This window comes from Ornithodoros turicata, chromosome 3 (genome assembly GCF_037126465.1).
Source record: "Ornithodoros turicata isolate Travis chromosome 3, ASM3712646v1, whole genome shotgun sequence".
NCBI lineage: Eukaryota > Metazoa > Arthropoda > Arachnida > Ixodida > Argasidae > Ornithodoros > Ornithodoros turicata.
The window spans coordinates 46286534-46297368 of NC_088203.1; the positions used below are offsets into that span (position 1 = coordinate 46286534).

The window sequence follows — 10835 nt, forward strand, 5'->3', positions numbered from 1 at the left end:
GCATTTAGGAAATCTTTTTCTCATTGTGTTGGAGGTTTCACCGATGTATTGTGAATTGCACTGGCAGCAGAATATCAAGTAACAAATATTGGGTGAATTACAGTGGAGTGGTTGACGAATTTTCAAACAGAAGTCACCCAAAGTACTACGGGCAATGGTGGACGGCGCGATAAATTTACAGGTCTGGCACCTTGACTCCCCTCTTCGTATACGCTTTCATTACTGTTAAAAAAATATTCGAAATTTTCGAGTACTGAAAAGAGGTTGTGAATAGTATGAATATATTCAATGTGTATATTTCAATTGCAGTACTGCAACACATTCTGCAACAAACGGGATCAGTAGTGAAACGCAAGATCGGTTCTGAAGATCGGTTCGCACCTCGACTCGAGACGCCAGAGATCTCTCCCAGACGCTCGAGCGACTTGCGTACACCTTGTACTCTGTGTTCGGTACCTAGTGTGGAGCAAATTCATGGCGCAGTCTCGCGGTTTATCCGCACCTGACCCACTCCTGGTCGGTGCCATCCGCGTCCAATCCGCAGATCGCAAAAAGCGTCCATATTTCACCCGAACCTGCGAGTTTCTTGCGGATATCACCGGATATACGGGCTTCCATACGCGGATTGTAGCTTTATATAGCTGTGAGCCTCGCTGGAACCTACGACAGCATGGACGATGAACCACCACAACGACATTCCGTCGCTTCCAGTAGTTCTGTCATGTAAACGACGTTTTTGCATGTTCGTCTGTTCCTCCAGCGTTGTAACTTGTTGAAATTTTCGTGGTTGATATTTTCGCTGAATTGTTTAGCATTTCAAAGTGGAACTTTCATCATTACACGGAACTTTCATCAACTGAACATGTATTTACGCGCTTAATATTCATGCTGGTGAATTGGAACTCCACAGCGCTCAACTAGGAGCCATTTCTTTTGATCCGGATGGTTGTCATATTGAAAACCAACCAGAAAAAAATCTGAAATATAGGGAATTAAAACGGGAGCCCAAGAAACAAATATAGCACACCACCGGATAGATGCAACGTGGGTCAGTGTGGCCGTAATACCCTCTACTGCAAGAAAGAGAGAGAGAGAACAAAAGAAAAAAAAACTCTTATATACGAAAAATACCCTCCAGATTTTTTAATATGTTGCTTGGGTCCTGTAGGCTAGGTCCTGTAGGGTCCTGTAAGGCTGCGTTGGTTTCGGACTTCTCTTGCGACCTCTTCATCGCATGTTTTACGCTCGATTGTAGCGAATTTTTGGAAAACGCATACTTCCTCTATTTTTCCTGCAATGACTACGAAAGTTACTTGTCTTGCGATTTTTCTTGTTGAAGCATTCCATGAAGGCTTTGCAGGAGAAAAAAGTTCATTAATTTGCAATGGTTTGGCTTAAAAAAATCGCGAAGTAGGATGAAAATTGCGAAACTTCTGGCCTTTGTATACCAAGACCGATTACAACACGACAACGGGGATTTGGGCGTTGTGTAGAACATGGTTTCCTCTATGCGCACAGTGCTTGGTGCTTTCTATGAGCCGCAGCTGCCGTTCACGCCAGGCACTATAAGGGACTGCTAGAAAGGATTCGTAAAAAACCGCGACAGTTTTGTGAAGGCCGAGCAGGTCCGCTGGATTATTTCGCGTTGGAATTGCCCAAGACTTACTTGCTGCAACCTGCGACGCATCCGCGTCAGCCGCGTCCAACTCCGAATTGTCACTCTCGCCTTCCTCTCGCTTACTCGGCCGCTCGGCTCGTGCGTCTCGTCGTCTGCAGCCGCCATGGCGCCTTCATGGTTCTGCATTGCATCAGCCTTTGCAACTGCAAAGGCTGATGCAATCCCTTTCTTCATTTCGTTTTCTCTCTTCTAATTATTTAACTTCGTTTTTGTCACTGTTGAGATGTATTTCTCATCATATGCTTTAACACGAATTCATGTTAATTATATTTTGTAGCCGAAGTGCGCTGGATAAAAAGCAATAAAAAGAGGCCATGCACGTGCTAAAATAAATCAGAGTAATAGATTAAACAAAACGGGAAGGATATACGCGAAGAAGACAGTCGAACCGAAACGTTTATAGGTCCGGTTCGGGTTTAGTTCGTTGATAAGGGTTCAGCTCCGGTTCAACTCCAGAAGGCAACTATAGACCGTTTACCGCCAGTTACTTCAGGCGCTAATAGATGGCGCCGCACTAGCCATGCCATTGCTTGCCTTTTGCGAGTGCGTGTGTGCCTTTTGGCTATGTGAGTGCGTCCGAGCTTTTTTGCCGCTGTGCTACAGTTCTGTTCAAAATGTGGAAAAGCAGAGGGAAGACTTGTTCCGTGATTGGATGTAGAAACTGTGACAGAGATCTGATCGTGTGGGACGAAGCTGTTTGTCAAATTCATGAGCCGTCGCTATACAAGACTGCCCGTGTTTGAGGCCTTTTTCAATGCACGGGTTTCCACAGGGAGAGAAAAACAATCTGGTCCGACAACGGTGGGTGTCGAATCTTCAGAGGAAGGATTTCAATCCGGGAAAATCAGCGAGGGTAAGTAATTGACATAACCTATTTGTCATGCGTGTAGTAACTTGCACAAGCGTTATACTGCCCGTTGCATAGCAGCAATTGCGGCGCCCAGTTGGTTGCGAACAGCCGATGGGGCGCTGTGCCTAGCGTTTATTTAGATTGAATGCGTCTGCCAGTGCAAACAGATTATGGGCAGTGCTGCATTTGTCATCTATTGCCATGGCAGTGTGTAGAACAAGTGCTCCACCAGAAAACTGCTCTTGGTTGTCTTCACAATACCGCGTGTAATTTACAAGCTTTTTCTAAGACATACGTGCGGCCCTGTTGGACGTAGCATGTCGTCGACAGAGGATAATACTTGGTCTTTCACATGGAGTTTTCTTCCTACAGGTGTGTTCAATCCATTTTGCTGATGGTCGTCCAACAAAAGACAACCCATACCCAACGCTGCACCTTCAGACGCCAGTAGGTACCAAGAGCACATGTGGGAGCTCGACCGGAGCCAGAGAAAGAGACAACCGGATCGGCCAGTGCGGCAGCAGAAGAGAAGTGTTTATTCGGAGCACCGGCTCCAGAAGCGTGAGCGTGCTGTAGTCAGCACTTCATTGTCTGTTGGATCACTACAAACTACCCTCCCCCTCGGAGGGACTGGAAGGATTGTCCGAAGCAAGGGAGCCCAGGAAACGGACTTTTTAGGGCGCGGGGCGGGGGACACCGGGCCCGATGGAAGAGGCGTGTCGAAGGCCTGCACGGAGGGCGCGTCGATGAAGGCTGGCTTGGTGCGGTCTATGGACACCGTTTCCGGCTTGCCGTTGAGGTCGATGACGAGGGTCTTCGTGCCATGACGGAGCACTTTGTGCGGGCCGGAATATGGGGCCTGAGGAGCCCGTCGAAGCCTGTCCACGCGGAGGAAAATGTGGGAGGCTTCAGATAGAGCCTTGGGAAGGTATCCCGGCGACGGCGGGGGAGGGCGGGTAGCCGTAGGATGAAGACGGGAGAGTGTAGATTGTAGACGGCGCACGTAGTCAGAGGGGGCATCGGGCGGCAGGGGGGAGACTTGAAACACGTCAGCAGGTAGGCGGATGGTAGTGCCGTATACCAATTCCGCGGAGGAACACTGGATGTCAGTCTTCAAGGCCGCGCGAATGCCGAGGAGGACCAGCGGCAGATTCTCGGTCCAGTGCTGGGGCGCGCCGCGGGCCATCAGGGATTGCTTGAGATGCCGATGCAAACGCTCCACCAAGCCGTTGGAGGCAGGGTGGTACGCGGTGGTGCGGAGGCGCGTGGTACCAAGGAGCTTGGTGAATGCTGTGAATAGGCGGCTCTCGAATTGGGGACCGCGATCAGTGACGACTTCCGTTGGCACGCCGAAACGGGCGATCCAGGAGGAAAGAAACGTGGAAGCGACCGTTTCGGCCGTTGAATCTGCCATGGGGGTTGCCTCTGGCCAACGGGTGAAGCGGTCCACGCATGTGAGAATGTATCGTTGGCCATGAGAGTGAGGGAGGGGGCCCACGATGTCGATGTGCACGGTAGCAAAGCGGTGTGACGGTGGGAGGAACGTGCCAATCGGAGACTTTGTGTGGCGGTGGCACTTTGACAGCTGGCAAGGAGTGCAAGCGCGGACCCATCTTCTGACGCCCTGGCGCACTCCCGGCCATACGTAGCGATCCGTGATCAGCGTAATGGTGGCGCGTACGCCGGGGTGTGCGAGGCCGTGGATGCTATTGAATATGGGTTTCCGGAGGGCGTCAGGGACAAGAGGGCGAGGGGATGCACCGGAGATGTCGCAGAGCACGGGCGTCGGAGTTAAAGGGTACGAGATATCTTGGAGCTTGAGACCGGTAGACGCGGTGCGAAGCCGTTGCAGTTCGGGGTCCCGTGCCTGGGCGGTAGCCAAGTCCGCGATTGAGAGCGGGCTGGAGGAAAGGGTGGAGATGCGGCTGAGGGCGTCAGCCACTACATTCGCGGAGCCAGCGATGTGACGAATGTCGGTTGTGAACTCCGCTATATAGGAAAGGTGACGGATTTCCCGTGGAGAGCAGTTGCGGCCGGCCGACGCCATGGCGCCGACTAGAGGCTTGTGATCCGTCCAGAGTGTGAAGGACCGCCCCTCGAGAAAATGGCGGAAATAGCGAACGGCTGAGTAAGCTGCCAGGAGCTCCTTGCTGAATGCGCTATATCGTGACTCTGCTGATGATAGCTTCCGTGAGAAAAATGCAATGGGCTGTGGGCAGGAGTCAACCTCTTGCTGGAGTGCGGCGCCGACAGCCTGGGCGGAGGCATCCACAAGCAGGGAGAGCGGGGCATTGGGGCGGGGGTGGGCTAAGAGGGCGGCGTCGGCAAGGGCTTGCTTGACGGCCGTGAAAGCGGTGTCGTGCACGCCGGTCCACGGCAGAGATTGGCGGGGGCTCTTAGGGGATTTCAGGAGGTCTTCGAGGGGGGAGAGAAGTGCTGCACAGGCGGGGACGAAACGGCGGTAGTAGTTGACAAGACCGAGAAATCTTCGCAACTGGCGCACGGAGGATGGAACTGGATAGTCCATGATGGGCTGGATCTTTTGAGGGAGGGGAGCTATCCCGTCAGCAGATACGTGATGTCCAAGGAATTCTAGAGATGTCTTTCCGAACTCACATTTCTGTAGGTTGATAACGATGCCATGAGCATCGAGGCGGGAGAAAACCTGGCGGAGGTGGCCGTGGTGCTCCTGTTCGGTCGCACTGGCAACCAGCAGATCGTCCATATAAGCGGACGTGAAAGGCAGTCCGCGGAGAACAGAGCCAATGAATCTTTGGAACGTTTGGGCTGCATTGCGCAGCCCAAAGGGCATGCGCAAGAACTCGAATAATCCAAAGGGTGTTATAATGGCGGTTTTGGGGACGTCTTCGGAGGCTACAGGGATCTGATGATATGCTTTTGTTAAATCAATCTTGCTGAAAAACTTCATGCCGGCGAGGTGGAAAGAAAAGTCTTGAATATGGGGCAAGGGGTAGCGGTCGGGCTTGGTGATGACGTTGAGAGCCCTGTAGTCTCCGCAGGGACGCCAGTCCCCGGTTTTTTTGGGGACCATGTGAAGAGGCGTTGCCCAGTCACTAGAGGAGATGCGGACGATTCCAATGGCGAGCATGTGCTCAAATTCACTGCGGGCTACCTTCATTTGATCAGGAGAGAGTCGTCGGGGCTTGAAATGCACCGGCGGACCTGAGGTGGAAATGTAGTGGAGGACGGAGTGATTGACGGGCTTAGTCCAGTCTGGTGGTAAGCACAGTGAAGGAAATTCGCCAAGCAGGGTGGCGTAAGGAGATTGTAGCGCCGCAAGGGTGGTTGTGGCGAGCTGTGGTGTGGGAGACGAGGCGATGCCCGCAACGCGGAGCTTGGTGCCGTGGTCAAGAAGAACGTGGTGCCGGAGGTCGACAAGCAGGCCGAAATGTTCAAGAAAATCGGCTCCGATAATGGCTTGATCGGTGGCCGCCACTTTGAAAATCCACGGGAAAGTACGGCGGAGGCCGATGTCAAGCGTGAGGGATCGCTCTCCGAATACGGGAATGCCGGTGTTGTTTACGGCAACGAGGTGATACGTAGGTGATCTGCGCTTTTCCGAAGAAGTTGCCGGTAGTATGCTGACCTGAGCCCCGGTGTCGACAAGAAAGCGTTTCCGGGAAATCAAGTCCAACACGTAAAAGAGGCGGCAGGGAGATTGAGGGGACGCGGACGCCGCCTCTAGCGGTCCCCAGGCTGGTTTCCCGGCCACGTGCAGGGTGGGGTGCAGTTACGAGCGTGTGCCCCGAACGACCAATGGTACCAGCAAAAGGTTGTCGGGTTCGGAGGGACTGGCGAAGGTGTCGGATGCCTGCGGCGACTGTTGTCCGTACGAGGCGAGCGGGAGCGTGGGCGCCTTCCGTCGCGGCGAGAGAAGGGGGGGGGGGGCGGTGGGACGCAGCGGGGGCGGGCTGGAACTGGCGCAAAGAAGCCACTGCCTCCGCCAAGGACTGAATGTCTGCCCTCAAGGGTGAAAGTTCAGAGGCAGGGATGGTCTGGGAAACGGCGGGGACGCTAGATTCCGCTGGATGGTGCTGGGAGGCAGAGTGGTGTGAGGCGACAGCGCAAACAGGCGGCGGTGCCACCTCCATGATCTTGTCAGCGTGTAGGGAGAGTTCCGAAAGCGAAAGGTTGGTGGCCGTGGCAAGAATCATCTGTACGGTGGTAGGGAGTCGCTGGAGGAACAATTCCTTGAGTAAGCGTTCATCGAAGGACGAGGCCCGGTCGCCTAGCAAGCCTTGAAGATGTCGTAGGAACTGCGATGGGCGGCGGTCGCCCAGGTCTTCAGCAGACAGCAATTGTTGGTATCTGCGTCGTTCGGAGGCCATAGTACGTTCAATAAGAGCAGATTTGAGGGTGTCGTACGGTGTCTCGCCCATTGGGGCCATCAGGACGTCCGCGACGTCGGAAGCGACTTCGGGCGGAAGGACGGATACGACGTGCCTGAATTTCGTAGGCTGTGTGGAGATCCCGGCGAGCTGAAATTGGCATTCTGCCTGCAAGAACCACACTGAGGGATTGGCGGGCCAGAATGCAGGGAGTCGGACCGCGACGGAATTGACGTGCGGCGCCGGGGCTGGCGCGTCGGTGCCAACCTGGGACGTCATGGAGACGTTCGGTACGTCCGGGTCACCAGATGTGGGAGCTCGACCGGAGCCAGAGAAAGAGACAACCGGATCGGCCAGTGCGGCAGCAGAAGAGAAGTGTTTATTCGGAGCACGGGCTCCAGAAGCGTGAGCGTGCTGTAGTCAGCACTTCATTGTCTCTTGGATCACTACAAACTTGCTTCTCTCGTGAAATATTTTTCCATGTGTTATCTATGCTGTAACCTTTTATGTTTGTATTTCATGCAATATCAGGCTGTACAGCACAAAGGTAGACGAGAGCTCAGACGGCATGTTACCACACCTGCAATGCCTGTAACATCATCAGCAGGAAGTAGCACAGATGAGTGCCTCACACACGAAGAAAATGAAAATCTACCTGAGGCTCAAGACATTGTTCCCAACGTCAGTGCAACATACCAGCAAGTTGTCAGGTATGATGAGGTGCCCGAAAATATTTTTGCAAACATTTCCAAGTTTTACATGAGTGAATCTCGTAGCACATCGTCTCAAACATGAGCTTTTTACGTAACTGGTCCGCCATGCTGTCTCTTACATCCTTACATGATATCGGTTGTGCAGGACAAATGAAGGACTTCAGTCCCTGGCAGATACCTGCCCTTCGTGCGTGTGCCAATGCAAGTACATCAACACGTCAGAAAAGGCAGTTCAAGCGCAGCAAGATTTTAATTCAGACCACGTGTACAGTACATGTTCAAAGCAGCTTCCTCTGTCTGTGCAAAGCGCAAGCCAAACAGATTTCAGCGTGTACTCCACCCTCCCACCAAGCCAGTTCCAGTTTTTCACTGGCCTGTCAAAGGAGGTGTTTGACGAGCTGGTGAGGGCACTTGCCACCACTGTGAAGACCCAATTTACCATGGCACTTGAAGATCAAGTGCTCGTGACACTGATGAGGTTGCGCCTGGGACTGCTTCTTCACGACCTCAGCTTTCGCTTTGAAGTATCAAAAGCAGCTGTCAGCAGGATTTTTTGCTGCATTGTGTCAGAGCTTGCCAGGTTCACAAGGAAATATCTGATGTTTTGGTTGGCCAGAGACACCATCAAAAGAACATTGCCTGACGTTTTCGACGACTACCAGTCTGTCACATGTATCACTGACTGTTCCGAACTCTTTATAGAGATGCCAACTAATCTTAATCGAAGGAGTACAACCTACGGTCAGTACAAATCACATAACACTGCAAAAGTCTTCATGTGATTGCACCAAATGGTTTTGTGATGTTCATCTCAATACCATATGGTGGTCGTGCCAGTGATCGTTTCATCACATCAGACAGTGGCTTTTTAAAGCTCCTCACACCTGGTGATGAAATGCTTGCAGACCGGGGATTCACCATATCTGACATAATTCCTGTAGGTGTTAAACTCGCGCTGCCAAGCTTTTCAAAGGGCCGCCCTCAAATTGGTGGTCCAGAAGTGGTGGCCTCACGTCGCCTAGCTAGGCTGCGCATTCACGTTGAACGCTCAATCAGACATCTTAAATGTTTCAGAATATTGAAGCATTTTCCCTCCAGCATTTTTGTTAAAAAGCCACTGGCTAATGATGTTCTTGTAGCCATAGCTGGGTTGTGCAACCTTCAGGCCCTCTTGAAAAAGGATGACTGTCCTGATGTTCCTGAACAATATACTCGCTGTCTATCACCTACAAGTGAGCGGTTAGAAGCAACAGAAAACTCAGAGACATAAATGACAACGTTGCATCCAAGACTTTGTCCTGTTTATTCTGTTTTCTCCCTTTCAACTGAGTACGGGCCATTACTGCTTACTTTTGACTATTGCTGGCAGCAAATAAGTGAAATAAATGTTTTTCAGCTTTGGAACACAACTTTCTAAAAAGTCTTTCTCATAGAGCACTTCAACAATGTGCGCCTCACTCGGTGTCCAAATGACAAAGTCACATTGTTCCTTCTGACAACAGAAGAGCTGCAGCTGCACTTGCAAGTAATATCTATTTTTTCCTGTCTTGCTCAAAACAAGTCCATTCTCCGTTTCAACAACATCATACTTTTTGCTCTTAAAGAGACTTTTTAGGCTCCCGTACTTCTGTACAGTTTGGGGCGTAGGGCACTTGATTTCTAGAAGAGTGTCTAAGTGTGGCAGTATCCAATCAGGGCTAGCTCCCAGCCACGAGGCATCCGACCGAACAACAAGCCCGCACTCCCAAACCTTGGCAGCCTTGGTCTGCTCGTACCAGGCACACCTGCGTGGAAAAGTAACATTGAACAATACGACCACATCAGAATTCATTGTCACATTGATGAAGCAACACCTTAAATGTAGGCCACTGAACAGGACACCTTGTGCCGTTCAGTAAACACATGCCATTCTCCAGAAATGGCGTAAGTTACCTTGTGTTCTTGTTACCAAGGAATGTGGGATTCACGTGCTTCAAAACCCACCTCTCAGGAGGTGCCTTGATTGGGATGGTTCGTGCCTCACTTGCAGTTATCCTTAAGAAGCGTTCCCGATACCATTCTGAGCTTCCTTGGCGATATAGCATCACTGCTGCTGCTTGCTGGGGTGAGATAAGCACATTTGTGAAGAAGAAGTTCTTGCAGGGCAGGCACGGCAGTGTGCTGTCATGGTGACCATGCTGTAGCTCAGCAGCTGTGCAGACGATAGAAAAAGATGCACAAAACATAATTAGCAATATTTATCATTATTCTAATCTGCTTCACCAGACTCAATGCAGAGGTCTGATGTAATTGTCATGTACTCTTGGGGACACGGTTGTCTAAAATCAACATCCCGTGATATATCTCATTTCAAACCCCAGGTGTTGCAAGACTTTCTTTTGAGTAATGAACACATGCAGCATATCGTCCACCTTCAAGTACAATATTGGCACAACAGTTTCAAGTGCAACAAATGTAATGTGGGCGATTACAGACAACCGTGTCCCCAACAGTACACTGTTAAAACAAAAATATGGCAATAAGAAACAGACAAAATGATATGTACACTTGCCAAATGTCAGGCAACAACATAATTCCTTTACCTGCATAGCTCTCATTCCTTGCAGTTTCTCTGCGTGGCTTGAGCACGGAATGGAGTAGGGTTCCTTGAAGTTTGTTGATATTCAAAGGGCAGCCCTCAAAGTGGCGAAGCATTTCTGTGTGAGCCCCAAACTCAACTGTAGGCGTTGGCTGCTGCTTGTGAGAATACACTTCCTCCATAGTAGCAGGGGTCACGTTCCTTGCTCTTGAACGGTTCCAAGTACAGGCCCGGTCAGTGCACGAAGCACTCGTGAGCCCTTTGTTTGTTGCCTCTACAACCTTGATGAGCAGTGCACAGACATGACTGCACCTGCTGCTCAAACCCGCTTTACAGGTGCATGTTGCTGCCAAAGTGGGCCCTAAGCGAATCTCTGTACTATATGTTCTGCTCACTGTTTGCGTCGACCTGATGTCGGCCTTTAAAATGCACACACCATCGTTGCACTGGCACAGCACTACGCCAACATGGCCACTGTCAAAAAGGTTCGTGCCCTTGGCAAACCCTCTGTAGTTCAGGGCAGGGTTTCCGTCTTCCTCTCTCTCAATGATCGTGTAGTTGTATACATCTTAAATCAACAAAAAAATAAAATAAAATAAAGCATGCTACTTCATAACTAAAACATACAGCCCTTACATGCATCATATCTTTCTCAGGTAGCTGTACC

At 51.0% G+C, this 10835-nt stretch overlaps 1 pseudogene; it reads left to right on the plus strand.

Moving 5' to 3' along the window:
- Positions 1–7928: 7928 nt before the first annotated feature.
- LOC135389424 (uncharacterized) lies at positions 7929–8860 on the plus strand (annotated as a pseudogene).
- The last annotated feature ends 1975 nt before the right edge of the window (positions 8861–10835 follow it).